At 39.5% G+C, this 27,461-nt stretch overlaps 1 protein-coding gene across 7 annotated transcripts in view; it reads right to left on the bottom strand.

Annotated features, from left to right (window-relative positions):
• The window catches only part of CHST9 (carbohydrate sulfotransferase 9), a gene marked incomplete at its 3' end in the record, with an annotated part of 115,050 nt that overhangs the window by 31,343 nt on the left and 56,246 nt on the right, over positions 1 to 27,461 (bottom strand). The window contains exon 1 of one of the 7 annotated variants that reach the window (XM_080382036.1): positions 1 to 27,461. This exon is cut by the window's left edge and continues 16,952 nt beyond it. The exons of the other annotated variants lie outside the window; for them this stretch is intronic. 7 annotated transcript variants of the gene reach the window in all.

The following is a 27,461-nucleotide window of genomic DNA, read 5'->3' as shown; positions in this document are numbered from 1 at the left end:
GAGAGCCTGGTTCTTGCTGCAGCTGTAGTGACGTGCTCTTCCTCCTCCCCTGAGCTAGCACTAGTGCAGCTGCATTGCGGGGCCAAGTCGCATCACAGTCCTGATTCAGCTAAAAATTATCATCTTGCTTAATAGGCTGATTTTCAACCATATCCGCTCAGATCAGCCACATTAGCTGTGCAGATGGAGAAGTGTGGCTGGGAACAAGTGGGGGCAAGAAGCCCTCTTCTGGGGAAGCTCACAGATGGATCAGCATAAACCTGCTGTAAATCCATATCCTCAGAGCCCCCATCTGCCCAGCTGCTACTGAACCGTCAGCACCAGAACACTACGATTTGTCGCAAGTGACTGAATAGTTCAGATCAGCAACAGTAACGTCTCTTGATTGCCTGCTATTTTCTTTCGGGGATTGCATTGTATGGGACTCCGTATTTCTTTATACTCAGATACATTATCTATTTGGCTTTCAAAAAGGTATTTGCTAAGGTCTCTCTCACAAGATTTCTTACGGAAACTTAACAGGCACAGAACTGGAGGGAACATCTTTGCACAGATTTAGAAAAGCAAATGTTTAAAAGATGGGAAACAGAGCACAGGAATATGACAGAGAACAGTTAATTCTCGCTGCGGAAGAAAGTCACCAGTGGAGTCGCACTGCCTCATGTTGAGGACACCCATGCTCTTCAACATGTTCTTACAATCACCCAAAAAAGGGACCAAACCGCGAGATGACAATGTTTGTTGATGATATTATTTGGGTCAGAAATTATGGAAGCTAAAGAACCTTTTACAAGAGTAAGTTGGTAATAAAATGACATATGAAGTGCAATTTATGCAAAGTGATGCTAGGGAACATTTAGGGGAAAACTTTCAATCAGAACTTGTAAGTGCTGGACTCTGAAATGAGTTCTGAGCACATTGCTGCTCAGGACTGAGATCTTGGGGTGGTAAAACTTCTGTGTAAACGTCATCTCCGTTGCTCACAAGTTAAAGAAAGCAAACTGAAGACTGAAGGAAAAATGAAAAGAAACCATTGTTTCTGTATATACACACGCCTGCATGTCAAATACTATAAGCGATTCTGATCCTTCCACTCACGTACAGAACTGGAGAAGAACAAAAGAGGGTAAGGTGGTGGACTGGAAGTACAGACTGGCTTACAAGGAGCAACAGCTACAAAACCTGGCAAAGCAAAGCAATGATTCAAAGGAGGTATGATAGAGATCTGTAAGATCTTAAGTGACGTGGAAGTGGTGAATCAGAACCGACTGCTGCCTCTTCTAACACAAGGCTGGGGGCATCAGATGAAGCAGGCAGATGGCAGGCTCAAAACAAACATGAGGAAGCAGCTCTCTACACAGCTGGGAGAGGAAACTCGGGAACTCTTAGCAAGGGGATGTTAATGGCTGCTAAAACTTTACATGGATTCAGGGGACAACCAAACAAGCTGAGAGGTGGGAAGTCCTTTGGGGGTTGCTAAGCAAACAGAAACCACCTCTGGCGCAGGAAGTCCCTGAAACACAAACTGCTGGAGTTTGGGAAAGTCACATGAAGAGGTTTCACTTTGCTGCTAGGATACTGAGCAAGACAGAGCTCTGGCCTCATCCAGTATTGCCGCTGTCACGCGCAACAGCGCAACATGCTAAAAAACAGGCCCAGTTTACAATGCTTCAGAGCCTGGACACCCTCAATAAGTGCATCCACCACAGCGTACTGACATGGCAAAGCTGTGTTCTTTATCCTGCGCTGCTCTGAACAGCGGGGTGAAATCAGTCTCAGTTCTTGACCCCCAGGCACACAAAGTATTTACTGTGCTGTTTTTCACCCCTCAAATCCTACGAACATATAAAAGCGGTCCTCTGGTCATGCCAAGGACCCCTAAACCCTGGCAATGCTGAGCAGTGAAGCAGCTCATTTATACCTAAGCTTCTTCAGGTTTCCCCTGAAAATATTCACAAATTAAATGTTTCCCCTCTACTGGTTGTGCTTTCAGGGACCGTGCTAGAGTGTGGTCTCAGAGCAATGCTCTTTTTGATCCTACAGTTTTGTTGTTAGAGCACATGTGGGAGACCTTAAATATGGGAGAGCATGTCTCCCTCCTTTCCCGAAGGGGCACAGTGATGTCCTTCTGCTCTGGGGGGGATGCCCTACCTACCAGGGTGTCATACCTTTCCTGTTGAGCTGATATACAGACCTCCAACCGCAGGAGATGGACCAGTACTTAGATAAATTTCCAAGGAAAAGGAAGAACAGACTTACTGAATATTGAAAGTATTAGGCTCTGTGTGCAAAGAAAAATAAATAAACAGAGCGGCCTCAGTGACTTCCAAAGTTACCTAGAAAGTGTACCGAAAGCAAGCGACTGACCCACAGTAACCTAAGCCACATGCTAACACCAGACTATTCTTCCATGCCACAGGCTGGAAATGCCAAGTGTTTAGGAGGTATTACAGGAATTTTTTACCACCTGTCAATTTGCTGGATTTGGTTTTGCTCCCTTGGAACTGCACAAAAATCACTAGAGAAAAACAAACGAGCCTTTTTGAGAACTGCACTGTGTTGGGTTTTTGTTCACAAAGCAGATATTAATTTAAAGAATACAAATAGCCCAAAAGCCATTAAACTGAACTCTTAAGCACTATTTCTAATTATACTGCATTGATTAAATACAATTACATTTTAATTAAGCCTTGTTCATATAGTAGTCCTCCTATGTTTTTTCTCCTTCTAGAGGAAGAAATGAAATTCTTTTTCCAGAGATTCATTTTCATGGCAAATAATGCTTATCACTTCATTTATTTTAGAAGCGAAAAACAAAATCTGCACAAAACACTAAATAGCTCAGTTATGCTAGCCAAAAATCACCTGTCAGCTTTAAGGTTCACCTGCACAGAGAACCCCCCAAATCAACACCTGCACTATTTTCATTGCTCATTCTTAAGTCCCACCAAAAGGCCCACTTTTAGCAGTCGAAGATGTTACAGCTCCAACTGCTGACTTGTGTTAACAGACTGTGTGAGAGCTCCCAGTCTATTTCGATGTAAAACCAGGTTACCTACAATCCCGGCTGAAGACCAGCCAAGCGATTTGCCCAGCACCTGTACAACGGAGAAGATATCCTGAATATTAGCACCTACTGCCCTCTACCTGCTTCACTTAAAATGCCTAAGCAGCAAGCACACAGAGAAAACTTCACTTTCCAGTTTTTAATTTCTCAGTCTTATAGTTAAGCTGGTCAAACCCACCCTGATTATAATTGATTTCTAATCTATTTCTTTTTGATTACAAGAGTAAGAAGTGTTATTCCCTTCTAGGTTGCAAGCTACATGAGGGAATGTCATTGTGAAATGTGCAGATACTTATTTCTTACTTAATTCTATCCTGTTTTCATAAAGCCTAATTTTAAATCTCCCTTCACAACATTCAGTTAGACTTTGAACTCAGATGTCCACCTTATCTTCCCAGGAAATGTGGTGGGAGCCGCATTGCAGTGAAGTTCACCGTGACTGACAGAGAAAAAAAGAATTTCAGCTCGTAAATCTTTGTCCTGCAATATGATCTGTGCAGGGAAACACTTACAAAGGCCATCTGAGCACCTGGCACATACTACAGAAGGGCAGACCTTGCTGCCTGCACAGATAAGACTGCACCACAAAGGACAAAGTTCCTATAAGCCACAGAATATAGCCAGCATCATGAATGGGGACCCAGAAAAAGTTTGTCTCGATATTTTTGACCTGCCATTCAGCATAAGCAATGCTACTATAATCCACAGCTATCATGTCTGACTTGCACTTTAAATTCTCAGTTTTGCCCAAGAGAACTGTTTGAAATTCCTTAGCTATAGAGAATTGACAGGAAACCTATTCTCTTGGGTTTTGTTAGAGGTTACACATATGCACTAACCTCTGGACTTCAATGCTGCTTCCTTCTGACCTACAGAATAGAAAATACTGCCATGTCCATTTGTGGAGGGACAGACGCCATGAAGAGGACACTCAGAGAGCCAGATGTGGCCTCAAGTCCATGAATGCAAAGGCAATGCTGTATCTGGGTATACATATCCATTAATTGTGACCAATGGTTCTAAAACTAAAAGATACAGGAAATCACGGCAAGTTGTTACGATTTTATTATCCCACCTGCAGGTCTTCCAAAATGCACCACAGTAGCATTCCCTCCATGTGAGGCAGGAGATACAGGGAAATATAAATGCCCACTTAGGTATGTAGCTACTTGAACCTGTTTATACGTCCAAGCTTCAGTATGCTTCCAACAAAGACTTGATCTGAGGCAACCACTTTACAAAACAAAACCCCATATACTTCCAGCATGTTAGGTCCTTGTCATTGCTGGTTCTTCTTCCCAAGCTCTGTCATGAGTGGTCTGGCTGTTACCATCCCTTCCCATTCCCAGACTCATTCAGGTTCACACCTGGAATATTCACCCCTGGCTCCATCCTCTCGCTACAGCTGAATAATTTGGTAACTAACTTGTCAGACTGCCCAGACAGCTAAAAAAAACCCAGGCAGCACTGAACCAAGGACTTCCATGGCTGGCTTTGGTCAGCAGCTGAGGACAACGCTGACAAACAGGCACGCTACAACTACACGCCGTGTTTGCTGGAAGTATGTGTAAACTAATACTTGCGTTCTGCATGCCTTGGCGTTAAGCTGGCCTGGCAGACGTGGTCCCCGAGTGACTTCTTTACTCTCTGTGATTGGCAGTAACAACCAGAAAAATTACAGCAAACTCCACCTACCTGGGGCACCCCTTGGCTCCCTCTCCAGCCCACTGACGCTGTGTATCCATCAGAGGGGTATGGAGAGAAGACCCCCTGTGGCAAATTCTCACAGCCATGCAGCCAGTAGGAAAAATGCATTATTTCTCAACACAAAGACAGATTTACAGGCGGATCGGGAGCTGCCAATACCGTGTGTGGCCAGGCTGCAAGTGAACCGTAAGCATCAGAAGAGCACTGGGGTACAGCGGGGTCTGGCAAAACAAACCACCCTCAGAGCATAATGAATCTAGATGGTTTGCAACGAAATGTCAAGAATTTTAAATTCGTTGATTAAAAGTGCACTCCACTTGGTATTTTAGGTGCTTCGGAATCGATATGTGTAAATCACGGCTCTGTTTTTGTTTGGTTTTAACAATAGTTTTTGCATTTGCAAAAGTATAGCAGAGAGATTTTGATACTCAAGAAACATATCTGTATTTGTGATTGTACACACACACACATACCCCCGCTGCTAAATATGGTAAATCATTCCAGTTCAGGTTTTATTAATTAAGTCAATACTAATTGAGCAGCCTTTTGGTATATTTTTAGCCTGAGTAGTTTTTGCACTAAATCCTGTGCACAGATAGCTTCCCCTATCCCAGAGGAAATACTTCACTGTAGATCTCTGCCCTGACACTCTGTTTGCAGACATTTAGCTATACATGCATACTCCTGAATCAATAATAAAAAAGATGTCTCAACAGTTATTTTTAGAAGATATTTTAAAGAAAGAAGCTTTTACACAAAAAAAAGCCCAACCCACACACAGAAAATTTTGTGTGACTAAGTGCCCCCTAGTGACAAAGTCCAATTCCAAATAACTTTCACAGCCACTTCCAACCCTTACGCAGTTTTGGTTCTCAGTATCTCAAACATCTTTTTTTTGTTTTGCTAGTTAATTTGGTTTTGTTTACAGAAAACAAAGCAAAACAGCCAACCAAACTCTACCTAAAAAAAACCGAAAACAAACAAACAAAAAAAACCAAACCAAAAACCAAACAGAAAAAAATAAATCACTGTGTTACCATAAAATCCGCCTTATTATTTGAAACATGACTCCAAATTCTTCGGTCTTTTCCTGCATAGGTAGCATCAAAGTCAACATGAATATTCCTATAGCTCAAGAGAAGTGCATAGTCAGCTTCGTGGTGGGTTGTTTAAATTACACAACATGCAACGAACTGATACATTCTGCTGCTTCTAAGAGCTGCCTGCCACTGAGTGGTGATGCTGCAAAAGTAGAAGAGAGAATTAACTCTGGGCCAGCCCTACAACTCTTGCCTCTTGCTACAAATCCCTCACCCCACACGGAAGCCCATCTGAAATCAGTCATTCCTTCCCCAGGACAGCCCACCTACTCGCTGGAGCAAACACGGCTGAAGGGCACGCACATAGCTTCATCTGCACAGTTACTTTCTCCGAAGATGTAAGCAGAAGAAAACATGTACTTAAGAAAATTTTGCTTACAAATGAGCTCTTAGAAAACAAAAACACCTCCAAAAGAAAAAAAATCCCCTTTTTTTTTTTTGTCCCTCAAACATTTTAAATTTGTGAAATTAGAGAAAACACAGAAAAGATACCAACTGCTACTCATTAAGGTGAAAGCTGAAGATTCACAAACTGTTCTTAATACAGAAGAAAACTATGTGTGTATATACATGTATTTATACACACATACCCTCCTCACACACACAGATGCCACTTCAAAACTATTAATTGCTCTTCTGTAAATAGGAGTTCTCCCATTTTTTTCAGATGTTTTCTTTGGCTTTTAATGTGGAGAATCTCACACTGACAATTGCCGTCAGTTTGTAAAACAGCTCTGGGTCATATTTTAAAAGACCAACAATGACTAATTTAAGTAATATTGTTGTCTGCTATGGTGCTTTGGGTTTTTTTAAGAGGATTTCACTTCAGTGAAAACATATTTTTTTGTCTCCGCATTTAATTAGCATGAATTATATTTTATAATTTTTCTAATGTTATAATAACCTTACCACATTAATTTTCTTTGCTACACTCACCATCTTCGCACTATTGCAATCAATGATGTTCACTAGAAAACCAATTCACCTACGTGCTCGCAGGTTTCTGTAAAACTGAGCTTTTAGTCAAAAGTACTCATATATTCCTCTGGAACATTAAATTGAAGGCTTAAAACATAGCTTTTTAGTAAGCAATTTCTTACAGAAGAACAGCTCGTAAAACAAAAAAAAAGACACGGCAAAAGAAACAAATTGTTCAAATGCAGACAACATAAAAATGCACTGAAGTAAGTTCAAATCTCCTAGGGAAATTTTGCTTCCTTAAAAACGACAAACACCAATACTAAGATGCTCTAAATTACAATTTGACCTTTCAAATTACTGTCAAAAAAGGTACAGTTTTATTGTTGGTACCTGTTCTCAACTTCTAGCAGAGCAGCAGAGTACTTACATTGCTGTCTCTCTGTTCCTATTCAACATTGGCTATCCAATATTGGTTAGAATCGACATACAACATCAAGGACCATAAATGCAGACTGTCTACCCAGAGGAAGGAATAAACCACACTTCAGCATTTTCTCAATCATGACAGAAAAATCCAGTGCCTTCTTAAGGCTAATAAATGTAGACAAGAAACATGCTACTCTTACACTTTCATGAGACACAAAGCTCTACAGTTGTGTCTATGGAAATTTCTTCTGAACATACTAAAATGATCTTAGGGCTTTACAGAAACCTTGCTCATAAAACAAAAAAGCTAGGATAGTTAAAATTAATACATCATAAATAAAACATGCACGTCAGTATATATTAAGTGACAGGTCTCAGAAACTCCACCGCCACGTACACGTTCACAAAGCAGCAAGAACACACACAATTCATTAAACCCACTCAAGTGTGCTAGTTCTTCCTGGCATTATTCATAATTGAAACATTTCAATTTTAGTTAACAGGAAAAAAAACTAATTTAAAAGTAAAACAAGGAAATTAGTTCTGTGTTTCTGGATTACAATCCCATAGTGCCTTCAACTAGCCACATTTAGCCTCAGGGGGTTTAATTAAAGTGTTTGGTTTTGTTGTTTTTTTTTTTTTTAAAAAAGAGGCAAGGTAACCCATTCAAACAGAAACCTTTGCAGACACAGATCTCTTAAATATTTTTCCCAATCTGCCATAGAAAGCCAGGCAGAAAAACAATAAAAAAAGTCTCAATTTATATTTTAACTATCTTAACTTGATAATGTTATTCCTTAAACAGGAATGCTCTTAAATAGGCATAAGGAAAAGACTCCCCCACAGATGAGCTTCAAGTCAGGTCCTGAGAAAGGAAAATCCACTGCTTGTAGCAGAAAGCAGAATAAGAGCAGTGTATCCTGTCAGACATAGTCCTGAGGTGACAGATGACAGGATGGGGGTGACAGTCTCCCCCGACTTGTTCACCTGCTTTAACCAGAAAAAGTCCCTGTCAGGCACCTCCACAGCCCCTGCATGGTGAGAACACCTTGGACAGCCTACACAAAAGAAGACAAAGCACCCTGTATGAAATGGTTTGGTTTACTACAATGAAAATTAAAAGCTGAGATTTAGATTTTACATCTCCGGCTCAGTGTTCAGAAGCCAGAGGGGCGCACGTCACAAGCTCTGATGTGGCTTGACAAGACTAGACTCTGTAGCGCCCATAAGTCTCATCTCACTGTATAAGTTTTACCACTGCCCAGGGCACCAGCACTCCGTGGGCAGTTGCCTGCACCTTTCCTAAAGTCCTGCTATATTTCAGTGCCATTCCCAGAAACAACACCAACTTTCCTCCATGCTGGGCCATGCTCCAAAGAACAAGGATTAAAAAAAATTCGTTTTTAAAAAAGTTATTCTGAAATCTCGTTAGAGTATTACCTAAGTGGAACTGGGAGAGCCCTGGGGAAAGGAGGGACCACCAATGTTTGCTTTATCCCTGCGTTCTTCCCTTGCTATCTGCTTTTGGTTACCTGCTGGAGACCAGGTAACTGCACCCAGCAGATTTTGTGTTTGGCCCCATGCAGCCCATTACCATTCAGCAAGCAAGTAACAAAATTATGTCCTACTTATATAAAATCATGTGAAAGCTGTTCCAGTGCAACACCAGATGCAGGAGGAGACTATTATTTTGAGCTGCAGCTGATGGAATTCCTGAAACGTAGCTTTGTGTTGTTTCTGTTACCTTTTCTCAAGGTATGAAAAAAAAGAAGAAAAAACCCAGCAAGTTTCTTGTAAAGGTCCCAATTTCCCTAAAAAGCTGGTCTAGCTTCTTTATCATCTCTTGTCTGTAAATTAATATTTTCACGATTCGTACAATGAGGCAAAAGAGCTGTACACACTTTTCTATTTGCATGATGAGGAATTGATTTTACCTGAAAGTGGGGTTATAGTAACACTTGATCTCATCGGTCACATGGGGCCTGAAACCCCCCACGATTAACATGTTAAACAATTCCAGATTTTAAGGTTCAGATAATTAATTATCATTATTATCCCATAATACAGCAATATCAGTAAATCTTTACCCAAATGTCTCCAAGCCTTTTTGATTTTTCATTTGGGGGAATTAATCGTTCTGAAAAACAAAGCAGCTAAAATAGTTATCATGCCATTGTTTAAATAGCTCCCACCACAAATAAAAATATGCTGGTAAGTCTACACGTCCGAGGTCCAATCCTGTGTAAATCAAGAAGAGAAGTGAAAGTCATTCTATTCATTTAATAGTCAGACGATGTAAGAAAGGTGACAAGACCCTATACTCTTAAAATTTGCTGTGTCTCTCCATAAAGTCATCCTCATGAATTCAAATAGTAAGCAGTTTACCACTGGAAGGCCGGGTGAATATCTACGTGCCATGACTACAATACACCAGCAGGGGGAGTAGTAACACTTCGAGAACATCAGTCTTCAGCCACGGTAAATATACATAAACGTTATAATGTATACAATATTGATGCCGGGCTGTATATAGACAGTGGAAGGGACATTTATCCTACTGAATGGCTAAGAAATTAAAAAACAAACAAACAAAACAAAACCCACAAACAACACAACAAACAGTTTTGCAACACTATTTGGTTTTGGAAAGAAGGTGGAAGCCCATATAATCTCAGATCAGCCCCAAAATGCCACCAAACATAAAAACCAGGGCAGCTAGATAAAACTCCCTCAACTATGAGACTGTTATTTTAATGTATTTTCTCCTTTTAAACAGCAATGACTACATCTTTCTCTGGGAAGGAGAGAGGTACTTTCTAGCTTCCTAAGAAAACGAATGTGCGGCACCACTGAGGCATTCTCAAGCCTAAACTGCAACCCCTGCTAAGGAAAGCAGAAGGTGAAATTTCTTAAAGCAGACTTTCACTTCTGGATTTCTTAGGGACAGATAACTGAACCAGCACTTTCACAGAAGAGAGTACATTTTAACTGCTGGCAGACTGATCTTCTAAATGCTAGTGCCAGCAGCCCTGACACAGCCCTGCCCACGGGCGTAGGAAAGGAACTGCTGCCATCCCTGAGCTCCAGCACAAGGAGAGGAAGCACCGACACTTGCCTCTTCGCTGCATCATGCCTGCTCTTCCCTTTCAATCCTATACTACTACCATAAGCTATAGATACCTCTGAGCAGTGGCACTGCCCAACACAACTACAGCCCAGCCGCTGCGGAGCAGAGGAGCTCAGGTCCCAAGCAGGGAAATGCTGCACCGGGGAGCAAAACTGAGAAGAAAAGCTGCTGCCTGCACTTGGTTCATCACTGCAGCCAAGGTTCCCACATTCGTACCTTTTCTGCAGCACTGTGAGATTTTTAGAAAGAAACAAGAAAGCCTCTCCCTTCAAAATGCTGCAACTTTGTAACAACTGCTATCCAAGTAGGTAACCAAGGCATTTAATCAACTTGTAAATACCCAAGTGTGAAGACATCCTAAGTACTAATCATGAAATTACTATGCATGACAAAACTCAGAATAGTGTTTTGCTGTAATTGTGCATAATTTAACTCAAAAAAGCAAAAGGAGTTATATTTGGATACAGAAGAAAGAGGTCAATTTGATGAGCAGGGGAAAATGCTGTCATTTTTACTCATCTACTAGAGATATTCTTCACCCAGCATACGAATTTTAGGATGTTTCTTCTCCAATGTGATGCCAAGGGAATAAGCCATTGACAAGGGGCCATCTAATAGAAGAACTGGTGTTCCAGAGCCATGTTTTTAACAAAAGAAATCCATCTCTGTTACCTTAAAGTACACTTACAAACTGCTGTTTCAGCTATTAGAGGCAGAGACCTGTATGTTATAATCTCAGAGTACAGCTGTTAACAATAAAGCGATATAAAGCCTTCCTTCCTTCTGATAAGAATGGAAATACTAAGTTAAAACACCCCAGATGTGCTCAGCAATTTTTAAAGTTTTGCTAATGCTTCTGAACAATGGTCTCAGCAAATTTCCGAACTTTGAATTTGTGTAAGTGGACGTAAGTGGATGGGGTCAACTCCAGGCTTGGCTTGGACAGTTTCTTGTTGTTTTTTTTTTCTCTAAGGGAAAAGCCGTGGGACACAGGGTGGCATCTGCCCTTGGCACACTGCAGCTGAGCCGGGAGAGGCTGCATGACCTACCCAGAGCCTCCCAGGTTTTCAGCTACCCAGACACAGTGTCTCTTCTGGCCGAGTGGCTGCTCAGCTAAGCAAGACTGCATATGAGTTGCCAAGACCAGAGGAAGGGATGTGTGGGCGGAGGAGTGTGAAGGTCTGCCCACCTGTCAGGTCAGCCTGTGTCCCCCTGAACTAACCGCACCAGCCACAAAGAAGAGCCATGGGCCTCCTCCCTCAGCACTCCAGTGCAGACTTTGCCCTCTTTTTGTACCCTTCCCTTTGTTAGCACCAACCCAAAACAATTACATCTAACCTCTTTACCCGGCAGAAAGGCAGAGAAAAATGAGCTGGGATCCAACCCCAGGGCTTGTGTGACACAGCAGGATGGGAAACCTCCTCAGAGGAAAGGTTACCCTAATGCATGGGTCCAAGCAGTCTAATCGTTGTTCTCTGATGCTATCTTGAGGATATCCCTCCTTGGGGCATAATTTTTTGGCCAAAAGTAGAAAGAATACGATAAAATTGATGTCTTAATATCAGGAATAAGTGTCTTTTCCAAGTAACCAAGATTAAAAAAGGTGCAGAGAGCACAGAAGCTATTCTAAGAAACTTTCTAATTTATACCTTTCCATGAAATTTTTCTTATATCATTATCAAAATTCCCTTAGATTTATTTTAAATAAGTATATTGCATTAGCATAAACACACTATAAGAGGCAGAATCCTTGATAGGTAGCTTTCAATGTACATAGATTAGGAAAGCATGAGAATGGCTGTAAATACCAGTTTCTACACTTGCCTAGATTGCAGCTGGATCTTCTAAGAGTAGTAAAATGGGTGTATTTTAAAACAGAGAACAGATACACAAACTCATAAAAAAGACAGGATGCTGGACAGAAATGCTCCGGGATGAAGCTGTAATATGAAAATGAGAACAGCCACGACTAACCTTTCATCTCTCCATCATCATAAAAAGAAAGACCCCTCTCCTGAGCCTCCTAGCTCTGGAGTTTGCGCATATGTGCCTTATCTCCCTCCTTCCTCTTTAAGGTAGCAGAAGATTTCATCTCTAATTTCTTTCTCATCTGCTAGACAAAACCCCAGATTCAATGCCTTCATTTTTTAAAAAAAGTATGTATTATCAAGAATGTTCCTAATTATCAGTTACCTGGAGAGCTAAGAAACACGTTTTCTATGCTGAGAAAATATTTGGAATTTTTCAAAAAACTTTTCTGTTCCTTATCAGGAAGAAGATTACAATGATTTTATAACCAAAAAAAAGCACTTTTGACTAGCTGAAATTTTCAATTTGAAAACATTTTGTCCTTTTTCTTAGGCTGCTGACTCTGACAAATTTAGAATAACTAAGAAAGGATCCTTTTATTCAGAGGATGTCAAAACAATAATGTCAACACAGTTCTCCAAAGAAATTAATTTAAATAGAAAATTAATCTGAAACTTTATTTCCCACACACTGTTTCACTGTTGCACTGGACCAGCATTTCTTTCCGAAGGAGAATATTCTGTCAGAAAGATCCCTGACTTGCTCTAGGGCTCCACGCTTACCTGTATTTTAGCAACAGGAGAATCAAGGCCTGAAAAAATGTTTTTCTACAGTAAGTACGTAGCCCTCCTCCTTGGGGTCCATCTGCCTGTGATCCCAGGCCCTAGGGCAGTACGGCACAGCTGTGCTCCCTGGGTTCACCTACCTGAGAAAACTGCTAAGCTGTGAGGCAGGGATGCGAGAAAACATGCGGGCTCAAGCCATGCAAGGTAAGAATGGCAAAATTGCAGACAGAGGTACAGTTATCAAGCTGAGGATTGGTGCTGTTACAGGATTCAATAGGAAAAAACACTGACATGAAAAGGTATAAAGTTATTTAGGGGAGTGGAAGAAAAATATAGCATCTTAACTGCTTCCTTCTATTCTCTAATTTCCTGAACTAATGAGTATTACAAAGAAAATACACAAAATAGATAACTAAACTGACTGTAGTGAAAGCTCAATTATAATCTAAAGTATTAATTCATCTGTATAATTTTAACTCATTTCCCGTTGCTAAAGCAGATATTCACTATATATGAATGTATAAACCAGTATTTAGTATTACCCTCAAATAATCTTTTGGTGTCATACTTGATTTTTTAGCTTCATGCTTCTATGTATCAAGGGTCTAATCTTACCTGATTATTCCCATTTTACTGCATTAATTATCCTATATCCTCATTTCATAGCTTAGAATGAATTACGGTAAATCTGTATTTCTAATGGCTTCCTGATAAAACACACTTTCTGATATTATTTTTAAGCACTTACAATACAGTGTGGCTAGGGGCAGTATGTGACAGATGCCATGGAATCACCGAACATTTGAAGATTACTGCATTAATTTTATAAGAAGTGTTATACTTATCCACATGGGCTTGTTAGTGATTGTATTACTGCCTAAGTGGTTAGGAGATGAGTTACTGCAGGAAGAAGTGATCAGTGAAGGCTGGGGATACTAATACCAGAAAAGGCAGGTTCTATACCATACCCAGAGTAGTCTCCAACAAGAATATGCATTATTTAATATATATTAATTAATTCTCACAGTGTAGAAGACAGGTGGCCTGTTCTTGACTAAGCATACATGTAGCTCATTTATAACACGTTTTCTCTTTTCTGAATAAACTCTTTTTTTGCTTTAGGAAAGCCTAGTGGTCACCACATAAACCTGTATTTCCAAACTTGGTTTGATATAAGGGAAGATGGGGAGGACAGGCAAATGGGTTGAATCTCACCACACGATCCCAGTCACAAGACATCTAGATTTAGCTTGGAGAGCACAGTTTGCGGGACTGAGTAGGAGATGCTGTTTCGGGCCAGTGCTCTACAGCATGGTAAGCAAGGAAGGAGATAACTTCAAGCATGTCCAGGGAACCAGACACCTTCCAGCTGACCAAAAGCAGATCAGGTGAAAGGTGCACATACCAGGGCCACTACGCTCATCAGGGCTGTGGTCCTACTGTGGGCTTGGCTCTGCATGAACATAAAAAATTACTCCATTTTCTTTCAGTTTTAGTTCAAGAAACAGGATTGTTCTTCTTTTGGATGTTCTCACATCTCAATTAACAGCCAAGACCAAAACGACCACAGCCAGTTCCTTCTACTTAACACTGGATTGGGAGGACTTTTTCCAAAGCTGTTTCAAGAAAAGAGGTAGTCTACATTGACCACTAGCTGTGGTATGCCACCACTCCAGCTGATCTCAAATAGCATCTCAAGTCATAAGCCTCTCTAGCCTTAAAGAGATAAAGAGATAGCCTTAAAGAACTAGCCTATGTGTTAATATATACTTCAGTTTCTTCAGAAACTATAAATACAGGACTTTATTTGCTGAACAGCATCATAGACAACACACTGCAGTACCAAATTTGTAAGAGATGGTAGCCATTTCCTCCTGAACCCAAAAGGATGCAAGGGTTAGACATACAACAGGACCTCATCAGTTACACTCTGCTGTTAGTATGACAGTGGGTGATAACTGGCTTAATATCCATGAAAAAGTAAAGCAAAATGTTCATGCTGATTTATTGGATTAGGCACCAAGTCATTTGCATTACAAAGTCATCGAACAACTGCTTCTAAGCGTGCCAACATAAAGTATCACAAAACAAATAATATGTTTCACAACTGAGATTGTAGAAGTCTATGGCACTACCAGATATACTTCGAATACAAAACAGTTGTCACTGTCTGCCAGTCTTTCAAAGTAATTATTTTGTTTCCTTTTGGCATTACAGTGATGCATAATCTATATGCGATTCACATATTGTACTATTCTAATTGTATTTTCTTCCTTTTTCTAAATTCAAGCTATACACACAACTAAAGTTATATTTTCACATCTGATTAATTTCATAATCATTTGTGTTAAATCTGCTCCAACTCAACCTAAAAGATGTGGAGGAAAACAGTTTTGTTTTTCTTTTACCTTCGATTTAGATTTAAGAAGACAAGCAGCAGCGGCGTGAGACACATATAATGTGGCTTAATTACATCTCATACAGACTTAATTACAAGATGTGGCAGAAAGAACCTGCAACATTTCATCACTAGAGGAAAGTTATCAACCAGATTTCCCAAACTTTTAATATAGAAGTGCTATTAATTGCTTGCTGCCTGCATACAGGGTTCATATTTGCTATTCAGCTTGATAGACATATCACAACTGCCATAAGAAATTGATAGCAAAATTAGTTTGATGAATTTAGTACTAATAAATTCAGAATTTCCTCACGATGCTCAGGGAATTGAAAGCCTGCATTTACAAGTTCAGCTTTCTGCATCAACTGGTTTGCCCTTTTTTCTTCTTAAAATTCAGGATAAAATACTGTTATTGTTTTGTCCTTTGATATCCTTGTTTAATTCCCAATGCATAGACAAGACATTTTATTGTCAACTTCAGTAAACCAGTAATTTCAGAACTAGCTGAAATACACAATTTCATCCACAGAGGAAACTTGAGACAAGCTGGTTTCTGGGCACAGAAACTGAGGAGAAATAAATAATAATAGAAAAAATATTTCCATAGTATCCCGCATGACAATTTTAAAGAAACTTTTATTGCTCATTTAAATTTTAAACTATTTCATGACATGTCAATTGCAGTTGTACACATTTATTTAGGTGTAAGTGATAACCTTTCATTACAGTCCAGGTGTGACAGACTTATGTGAAAAAAACCCAGTACTGTGTTGATTATTGTTTCACTGACATATTCACACAGGCTTTTATCTAAGCCACTTGTAACACACCGTTATGTGCTCACTTTGTTATGTATTATGTGATTTATAAGGGAATTATTAGCTATCGCCTAATAATATTTTGAAGATACAAAGTTCCAGAAAAAAAATACAAGTTCCAGAAAAATTGAAATCACTATTTCAAAACTCAGTGGCAATCTGTCAAAAAAAACCCTGTTTTTCCAGCAGTGCTGATTTGAACAAGGAAAGCACTTTTCACTGAAAATAACCTGACAAAAGAATTCAGAGCAGGCATAATCCATTCCTGTCTTCTTTGATGGTATTAGTATGGGATCATTTTGTAGACATTCTGCTGTATTATTGCTGTTAACATCTTTGAGCAACAGCGCTCCAAAACTGGTTATTCAGCCTAAGCTATTTCCTGGTCATTCTTCATAACACAGCTGAACACTTCTGCTGCGCTGCAGAGAGCGTGTATGAAATGCTAACTAGACGCTGACATTTTCAGTTTCATTCCATGTCTTCAAGAAAGAAGGTGCAAACAGCCAGGGAAGAGCACCAGATATCTGGCTGCGCTACTGAGCGTCACACCCAGTGGCATCAGAGTCTGTATGGAGGACAGGACCGTGTTGGGGTGAGAGCTGGAGTGTGGGTAGCACTCACTATATAGGACACTATTAGCTGGCTATCTGGGGATTAGAACTGTAGACAAAGACTACATATAGAGAAGTTACTCATACCATTTTCCTTCACTCAGCACATCTTATTGCTTTTTTCCAGTGCAGAATGGGATGTCTCAAGCAGCAAAGCTTTAAGTAACTTTCTTTAGGAAGCTGTTCAGTAACTTGCGATACATCCTTGACAGAAAATGAAACTCCCTTAATTTAAGGATTCCTGGAACCTAGCTGAACACTGCTGCTACAGCTCAGTCACCCAATTGTTTAACCCACTGTCCGCTAAACCTTTCTCTGGCTACCACAGCACTGCTAGGAAGCTCAGTCCTTCCTCTTGAAATAAAAATTAAAAAATACTCAAACAAAAAAAGGTGTTCTTTAGCTTCCTTACTTCTAAGGTCTGAGCATTTCTAATAAATACTTGATTTTGTCTTCTGTCCAGGGCTAATCCCAGCTGGTGCCAATATTTTACTTACCTGCCTCACCGGCACTTTTGACAAGGGGTGGAAATCAACAGCATGCTGAAAGGATGCTGTAATGAAGATGTCAAAGAATAAAAACTTGAGCTTAAATCCTGACTCATGCAGAGTCTCATTAGTACAATTCACCCTGTCTCAATCTATTACCATTCATAACTGCTCTTTATTTACAGTCCTTCAACTCATCTACAGTCTGTATGACCATGTTTCTATCCAAGCCAACACGCATTAGTTATTCATATGTGCTTTGGTGAGATGGTATCAAAGGGTTTACTAAAATGCATGTATTATATCACTTGCTTTTCATCTGCTTATTTTGTAATCTTATCAGAAAGGTAAAAAAGCAATCTGGCTAGATTTATCCTTTCTAAGCCTATTTGTCTTATTGCTTATGGTTCCATTATTAAAACGAGGAGAATAATCTTCTTTACTCCACCTCTCAATGCATTTATCATTTGCCTGCTTTTTATGGTTCTAATTTCACTAACTCTTGCAGTTACAGTCACAAAACACTCTCCAAAATGGACCCTGCAATGTGAAAAGAAGCATCTGCACAATGGGGATAAGGTTTGTTGAAAGAATCACAGAAACAGAACCCCAGGTATAGCAAATTTTGTTCCTAAATCTGCCTCCTCTGCCCTTAATAAACCGTATGCGCTAAAATTCATTTCTACAGCAAGGAGCACAAATCAACCAGGCAGAGCACTTCAGCACTCCTCCAACTCTAACCACACAAGAAGTCTCTCTTGACTTCAAGGTCTACTCAAGTGTCACAAGCTAAGTACAAGATTCACAGAAGGAAAAAATCAACTACATTAAATCACAAGCCTCATTCATTAGCTCTGAGGGCCTACCTCCTGAAGATGGAGGAAGAAAGAATAAAAAGCATCGATGTTGGTGCCACTGAGGAGCTCCGAGGTCTACGCCTGGCTCTGCACAACCCAGTTCTTCTCGTGCCTTTTTCCGCTGCACCTCTTGACAAATGTTCATTCATATTCCTTGTTCTCTTTGTTGTTTGTTGTCGGGTTCTTGAGCTTTGTTTTTGCCATTCCCTGGGAGGACCTGTTGTATGACCTCCCTGTTAGACTCTCCCCTTGCTACTAGCTTGGTATACACACAGCCCCCTCTGCACCTGCAAATGGCAGAACTGGTTTGAGATGTTACCCTGTACACTGCAGGCCAAGTTGAGGTTCTTCAGTCATCAAAACAAGATCAAAAGTAAAGGAATTGGGGGTCTCTGTTTTAAATAGGCATATCAACTTTTTCCACAGAACTTTTACTCAACCAAATGGAGCTGACAGTTAAGAACTGCATTTTTTATGTGTCACTTTGCAAGTCCCATTAGACACTGAGACTCACTGAGTACACCTCTTAACATCTTTCCTTAAGTATATTTTCCTTGAGCCAAAATAAAGTCTTCCCAGCAAAATACTAAGCCACCTCCAAAAAAACCCCAACTTGCTAAAAACCACAAACCCAGCCCAGCAGTCCAAGACAACATCAACCCACCACTGCTACACTACAATAATACCATGCTGCTTCTCTAATGGCCAAGGAAACCCAAATAATATCAATCAGTTGTTATAAGCTGAAAGGGTAACAACATCTGCCAATTTGGTTTCACATGAAAAAATGGGTTCTTCTCTTGGCAGTGGAAGGATGATGTTGCTATAGGCCAGTTAGAGAATCTCTGACCAAAAGCTGTGTTTTCAGCAACAAGAGCAAATGATTGGAAGTTCAGCTAAAGAAATGTGTGAACACAGTCGGGGAGGGAAAAGGAGAAAGACTGAAGAGATGAAGTCAGAAGAGATGTGACGATATCAAAACAATAAAAGAATCATTATATTAAAAATAATCATGACAGGGACTGGTCTAGAAGAAAATACACCCAAATAGAATGGAATACAGTGCAGAAACCGTTGAAATGAAGGAATATTAAAGCAAATGCTGATGAACAAGCAGTGATAAAAGAAGAGCAGCAGTGTTCAGCCTGACTAGGGTGCAGAAGCAATTTGAACCACTGTATTTACTTTCTTTTTTTGTTTCTTTCCTTTTCTTTTTCTTTTATTAAATAAATTAACCACTTCTGCTTACTAAAATGAAAAAGAAAAAACTTTTAACATTTCAGACGTCTATGAAATGGAAAACTCTGCAAGGCCATCGAGGAACGCTGTGGATAGGTTGGACAGGATTCAATGAACAAAACAGATTTGCTCAGACTTTTGTGAATGTCATTGACCTCCACAAGAAAGAAAATATTAATGATTGCATCTTAAGTATTATGCCACCAAATAGATCCAGTGGATCCTCGAATCATGAGCACCTCTAGTTCTGTCTCCTGCTACTTGAGACACGTGGAGCGTGGGGTCATGCCAACTAGTAACAAGCAATTTAGGAAACTGATCTCCTGGCTGGTGCAATACCTTCTCAACAGCGCAAGGATCTTGAGGGCATTTTGCAGCACAGCAGCTGCCAATCGAAACACAGGGACACCTGTTTCACTGATGGAAGTACAGAGCACTTCAGCGCTAGTCAGAGACACACATGCTAATGTGTTTTGGCAGCTGAGGTTGAGGGCAGAGAGAGGCAAAACACACACACATGCACACACACTGAGAAAACAAAAAATCCCACTTACAATTCCTGGCTGTTTTGCAGCCAAACATGTCTCCTGACCCTTTTCAGTTCTGTATGGAAAAAGACCCACAACTATGGTTCACACTAAAAGGCAGAAAAGATGCAGCTTCACACGATTACCACTTTGCCTCAAAATTCAGGTAACATAGATAACACTTTGAAAATGAGGTTCCTATGAGGTGTCTCAGCTGAGTTACAAAAAAGACAGAGACATTCCTGGCTACACATGACTTCTGAAAACTTAGACTAGGTAATGTGTAATAAACATGTAATTACTCTTTCATTAGTAATTACTCAGGGGCCATAGAAATTAATTACATTATTTCATTGACAATTACTGCATCTACCTCTTTAAATAGAATGGGTTGTGGAGGAGAACTGCACAGAAATGTTTTCATAGCTGGCTTTAGTCAGTGTGAAGCTATATATCTTTTTTTTCTTTTTAAACTTTAGCAATTTTTAATTTCAGAACTGTTTTTCTTGTTTAGATGTACTATATTTCAGAGCTGCATTATACAACAAAATCTTACGCATTTACAAAATTGTAGCACACAGCTGTTTTGTTACTTACACTCCATCTTAAAATTGACTGGTTGGAAAATGAAGTTTGTCTGAAAACAATCACTTCTGATCTCATTTAAGTTAAAAAAAAAACTCTACGAAAATCTCTGTTCTTTGAGCTGAAAATGGGATTCATCAGCAAAATAAACACTACCCTGAAACTGCCGTCCAGAAAGAGAAGGGGATTTCACTTTAATTCTTCTCTTGTTTGGTGGTTTTCAACCACAAACCTACAAATGCATTTAAGGGCAGAAGACCAAGCAAACACAGCTGACAAACTGGAAGGTCAGTAAAGCTGGGAAACAGCTGAATAAGTATCTTGCACTGACTAGATGCTGTAATTTTCAGAAAACAAGTAATTACCTGAGATACAAGTCAAACTAGTTCTGTGAACAGTCACTGCTGAATGCTGTTTTAAAAAAGTAAAAGCATCAAAAGTTGTTTGCACAACCAGTTAGTTAGGATAGGTTACAAGGAGAGATCTAAAGAGATTTCATTCAACAGAACTAGAGAAGTAAGGGCACCATCTTCTCTCAGGTAAATTAGTGGCAAAACTTACGGTCATTTCAAAAAGAGTCATCTCAGACCTCAAAAGTAAGGACAGTATTTGCTTCCTAACAAGGAATTCTTCTTTCTACTAATACTGAAGAGACATGTCAGAGAAATCCCTCCAAAATGATGGGTTTGGTTATTTGTTTAAACAAAGAAAGAAAAAATAAAGACATGCCTTTATGCCTATGTCATCACCATGAGGTCAGCCCACATCCTTTTGTACAATACACTGAATAACAGGCAACAAAATTAATGCCTGCCATGCAACAGGTAGCTGTAGGCAACTGATAAAAGGATTAGTGGTTTCCAGTTCCATATTCAGGAAGGCACAAGGAATAACACTAGGCAGCATTTAATAGCGTTTTGCCCCATCATTTACTCCTGTGATGTAAATTGGTATTTACCAGCTGCAACCCTGACGGTGACAAACCAAAGGCAAACAGACCTATTCTTCCATGAGGGTCCTGTCACACCCGCTGGTGCCCATCCATCATGGCTGTGGAGCTGCACAGCCACTAAGTGACATGTTCACAAGGGGGTAAGAGGAGATGTAGCAGGGGGTAAGGGTACCCCTGCTGGTCTCAGCCAAGTGCCAAATGGATTCAGGTGACAACTAAAAGGTGAAAGAGGGAATATCAGTTAACCAAGAAAGGAGGACAAGAGAAAGCCACAGCTGGTTTGGGGTGGGCAAATCTCACAGAAAGAGTTTTGCAACAGAGAAAATTCTCAGCTCTAACAGAAGCCAAATACTGGGGCCCAGCGTGCTGCAGAAAGGCATTTCAGCTAATGACGGGCATCCCTCTGAAGTATGAGACAGAGATCCCCCGCTACACCCCTAAAACACCATAACACACTTACACCAACATCTTTACACAATAACTGGGGGTGGTAGCTGTTACAGAAAAAACCAGCAACTTTCCTTTGAAAGAGTCAGGACTTAAATAGACCTACTCGCTAACTCAGAAGAACAACCACACTTTGACAGTAGGCTACCAAATATCAACAACAAAAAAAGGAAATTTCCTATTAAATGCAGGAAATCTTCCCTCTCCGTTTCAACAACAAAACCTGGAATCCCACCAGACACTAAAAATTAAACTGTGCAAAGGAAAAACAAGTGAAGACTGAAACGACTGCTGATGGATGTTAGCCCACGAAAATGCATCAAGACAGTTACAAGGAGCACAATCAACAGCCAACCTTTCACAGCATTTCTCCTCCAACTTCTATAATACACTTAAAGTTTCACTTTGTCATTGAGCAGCAAATACAAATATATACCATCTGATGAACTGGAAAAAAACCATCTCTACTGATTTCACACAGAAGACAGTGCATCATCGGTATAATTAAGTAATTTGAAAATAGAAAAAAGCAGGTTCCGTGGGTTTTGAAGCACAGGACAGAAATCCGTGCTTCTGCATTGTAATAGGTTATTTCTTTTCTAAAGGCAAATGTTTATGATTTTATGCCAGTCCCTTGGATTGTCTGAAGACAACTAGATCTTCAGCATTCAGTACACAAATACATCAGCACACAAAGACATTACTCCATTTTATTCCTATACAAACAGCAATTTTCCACTATTACAAAATGAGCATACAATGAATCCTGTGTTCACCTTACTCCCACAGTGTCTCTTCTTCATACGGAATGAATACAAAATGGGAAAGAATTAAGCTTGTATGGCCAACTCATATTCTAACACCTTTTGAGTACTTGAAAAGTGATTACCTCCAATCCATTATAAATACATAAAATTAAAAAATATATTTAACTAAAATTCAGATTCCTTTTATTTTTACATATAACTATATATATACACAAAGTTTTAAGGAAAAGCAAAAAAATGCAGTGTCATTTAAGACAGAATTTCCATAGCAACTTCCCCTTCTTTTCTCCGCTAGAAAACTTTAATTACAAACTTAATGCTATATCCAATGTTTTGTGTATTTTTTAAGTACAGCACTCGGTACAAAAGTCCATTTCAGGCCTAAAAAACACTGGTATGTACTATCAAGGCATTAACTGTATATTAAATTATACTACATTTCATTTATACTACATTTTATTTTAGCTGTGATGGCCCAGTAATTACTACTGATTGTTTCTGATCTCTCACATATGAAAAAGCATGGCTGATAAATTAGTGATGATAACCAATAATGAGAAGCAAGGGCATTTATACTTTCTCTTCGTACACCGTTTAATTGTTATTAAAAAAATCCATTATGCTCTGTATTTTACTCCGTAAGGCAGATCCAACCCATTAAATATATCTTTTTTTTTCTCTCCTTTTTTTAACAAAGGTCGCAAGATACTATCATATTACCTTTTCTGTCTCACTGCACTGTCAGGCTCTGGCCAACCAATTCTGAATTTGCTTTCACTTTCAGACATTTATCTGCATACAGTTAGGTGAAAGGTATTATTAATCATATCCTGTTGCTAGGCTACCTGGAGATGTTCATTTAAGCTTAATGTTTCTCTTTTTAAAAAAGTGCCACAAGGAGGATTTGAGACAAGAAAACTACCTTGCAAAAGCTGCTTAAAAAAAATAATATAATTCAGGACTCTCATAACAGGATATGCATTAACAAGAAAAATAAAAACATCCCAGCATAGTCTACGGTTTCCATAGTACAGATCCATTTGGAACATGGACCTTTTGGATAACTGAGATGCACAATAAGAATTAAAACCGAGGTTAAATGTTCAGCCTTATAGCTGTTGGGAAGAGCTTTAAAGACATCACAATGTCTTTAATAGCAATAATTCAGCAATGAGAGGATTATCTAATACCCAGTGAAATGAACAGAAACATATTTACTACATATAATTTAAAGAAAAATACCATATAGGCCTAGGTAAATGAGCATACTGCTTATAAGTTTATTGTGATGCCAGGAAAGATCCGAATAAATGACTCAATAGCCGAAGTGACTATTAGGCAGGTATTTGCTTATTCAGTGCTGGGTGCATGGGGGATTGCTCTGCCTAACATGCACACCCACTGTGCACTTTACTAGGAGTTTATATAGCATAAACATACATATTCATGGGAAGGACATACATAATTATAGGGGTGGAACATTTCTTGGAACACAGCCACTCCTTCTTGGGCCTGCGCACTGTCTCCTGGTGGTCTTCATTGAGAGTTTTAAAGATGAAGGCTCAAAGTCTTCCTCTACGTTGAACTTTTAACCTTGTTCCTTGAAGCATGCACAGTGTCAAGGCCTTTGTTCAACCCAAAAAGCAGTTCCAACCAGTATACTTTCTTATCTTAACTACAGCACTAATTCCTATTGGCTATGTCTGTTCAGGCAAGGACAAGTTTATCAAGACACATAATTTCATGAATCATCTGCTGATTTGTTGTTTCCCTCTTAACTCTTTACTTGACTTTTCCAGTATCAATTAGTATAAGCGTATGTGAAGACTTACGCCTCTGCATATAAATTCATATTCATTCTATACCTTTACTACATCGTAACACAACATACTCATTTCACACATTTCATCAAGTAAAACAACTTGATGAAATCCCACCAGCCATATCCACCACTCCACATTCACCCACTGAGTGGCACCATGTTAGCGTAGCTACTCATTCCTGCAGATATCCTACTCATGTATCTGCCACATCTAGGAAGAGTTACTAATGCTTGACATGAGTTTAAGTTACATGTTACAAAGTTCTGTGTAACAAGAGGTTAAGGAGCACAAGACTTAAATGACTTTTTTTTACCTACTAAGTAGCAGTCCTTCAGCTGAACTGGAAAACACGAAGCAAAATCTGAGCACAGACAAGGCCATGAATAATTTTACTCCAGGATAGTAGGATGAAGTTCTTTGACTCTCTCAAGGTCTTTAATACAACTTGCTCTCTCATTTAAAAATTTGCAAAGGCCTTGTCTATGTTACAGCTTAAATCATGTTAGTGAACTGAAGCAAGACAGTCCACACAGTTTCCCTTCCACTCTGCCCCTGCTTGTTTATGCAGAATTAAAGGCAAATTAACTCACACCATGAGGCTGCTGCACATAGCTGAAATGCATCACTCCTACTCAGAGCACTGGCTAAAAAAATAAAAGGACCTACCTGAATGACTTTCCAAGAACTTTGGAGTATTGATACCCATAGTAGTTGAAATGGATGAGAATAAATTCCATCTCTGTAGGGTGCCTTTCCATCACCGATGACAGAAAGAATCAGCTTTGGGAGTATCAATATCTGCTACATATGCTCATCTGGAAATTTGGGTTGTACGCCTAAGCATTGGTACCCACTCAACACAGTGAGCACTCATAACATCCCAATTCATCTGTTCTGCTGAAATGCAAAAATTCTGAATGTCAGCACAGAGTGGCAACTATTCTGTTTCTGGGAAAAGTAAGCCTTTTTCTGAAGTTCTGCCCTGAAAATGAACCTAGTGCTTTGACAAAGCAACAGAAAGCAGTGCTACGGAGTTTTTAATACAGATTCCTGGCTTGGATACTGGATATCACAGGAGACAGACATCAGAAGTACCCTTCACCCTTTACAGAATTAAGAAACCAAAAATTACCTTCAGAGACTAGCAGTGACACTGGAGTCTTTTTAACTCCTGCTACCTGATGTTTTGGTGTCTTCCAAATAACAACTGACAACAGTTCTCTTCTTCATGGGAAAAACGAATGCAAAATACTTCTGGAAGACATTACCATAGAGCATTCATGTCTTGCTAAAAACCAGTACAAAAATGTCTGTAGTATGGAAGAGTAAGAGATCTTTCAGTTTCCTTATTTAAAGAAATTATTTCCAATTAACTTTCATTTCTGCCCTAATATTATATGCACAGAGAAGTTTGCATTCAGTGTTTTCAGAATACTAAGCGCTGGATTCTTACATACCTAAGTAGATTTATTTTTTTTTTTTAAGTTGGGTTTATGCAATTTGGGTTTTGAAGTGTCTACTTGCTAGTTTAAAAAGAGTTTTTTTGCAATCAATATTCATTTCTATTTATTCTTCATGTTAAAAAAGACAAGAAAATGTTGTTGTCCAAAAGGAACGTAAAAGCCTGCAGGCATGTTTCCGATACCAATTCTGGTCTAAGATTCCAATCTTCCCTTTGTCAAGTCAAACTTCCCTTTGAGAAGGCTGAGATGAAGCCAAACAGGCAACGCTGGGAACTAAGTTAGTGCTGGTGATGTCATCATAAGAATTCTGGTTGTTTGATCACGGACAAATTATTTCATGCCTTTAAGAGCAGAAAATATGAGGACAAAAGTTATCTGAGAACTTGTTATAATAGCATCCTTCTCTCACGCATGTTTGGAGAGGTCCAAATGACTGCAGCTGCTCTTGCAGAACAAGTTTTATTCATTATGGTTCTGCTAGGAAGAGAATGTCCTGGACATGACAGCATAAGCTTTCTAGTTTAAGAGGAAGAGAGCTTTAGAAACCTCGGCTAGTATACAGACATGCAGAGTAAGAATCACAAGCATTAGGCTGGTGTCTTGTGCACAGCACCTCATTCATTGTCTCTTAAGGCTATGTTTAGTGCCTAGTGTTAGAGAGGTATCCCCATCATTCCATGGTGAAATTCTCAACTGCAAATAGCATGACAACCAGAAAGAAGTAATACTTTTTACTTTGGATACTGACATTCAAAAATGTTGAGTGAAAACATGCAATATGCTTGCACAAAGCTAGGACTGGTTGCCTGACACAAATAGTGAGGATCTGATCTCCCCCACACTGCAGAAGCTGCCCAAAGGACAGAAGCCATGTCAGTTTAGGGAAAGAGACTAAACCTGTTAAGTTTTTTAGGAAAAGATGAAGAGAATGCAATACAGGCTTGGTAACTTACAACACGTTGGTTGTCTTCAACAGGGGAAAAAGTTCTGGCAGCTCAAAAAATCTTTCTGCTTGATACACACAGAGATAGAGCAGCAATTTCAAAAGACTGAAAAACCACACTGAAGTTGAATCATGCCTACCACATAACTAGGGAAGCAGGGTAAGTCATGAGCCCTGAATTACTTCATGCTGCAGCAGGACTGCCACTTACACACAAATTACCTAGCTTAAGGCTAGCCCAAGGGTGTCTCCAACACAGTGAAGTTGCTATTTGTGGATGCGATTTAGAGCACAGAGTAGTTGCCAAGTATCTAGTTGCAAACAACCTAGTGGTTGTTTTGCACTCTTCATATGTATTTAAATAATTCTTGCAGCCTGAAGTAACACAAATGTATACAAATCCTGCAAGTGACTTGTCCCATATAAAAACTATTTTATATACAATTATAGAAAGGTATCACTAGTTAGATTTTTAAAAATAAGTTAGATTTGATTTTAGAAGTGAAACATGCCAACCTCAAAATGCTTTATTGATCAAATGCTTTTATATACATCTTTGCTGACACTGTACTAAAAGTCATATTGATGAGGACCT

The sequence above is a fragment of the Falco punctatus genome (assembly GCF_963210335.1).
Source record: "Falco punctatus genome assembly, chromosome: 3".
Lineage (NCBI taxonomy): Eukaryota > Metazoa > Chordata > Aves > Falconiformes > Falconidae > Falco > Falco punctatus.
The sequence above is the reverse complement of the archived record's forward strand: the minus strand, read 5'-3'. Positions and strand labels throughout refer to the sequence as shown.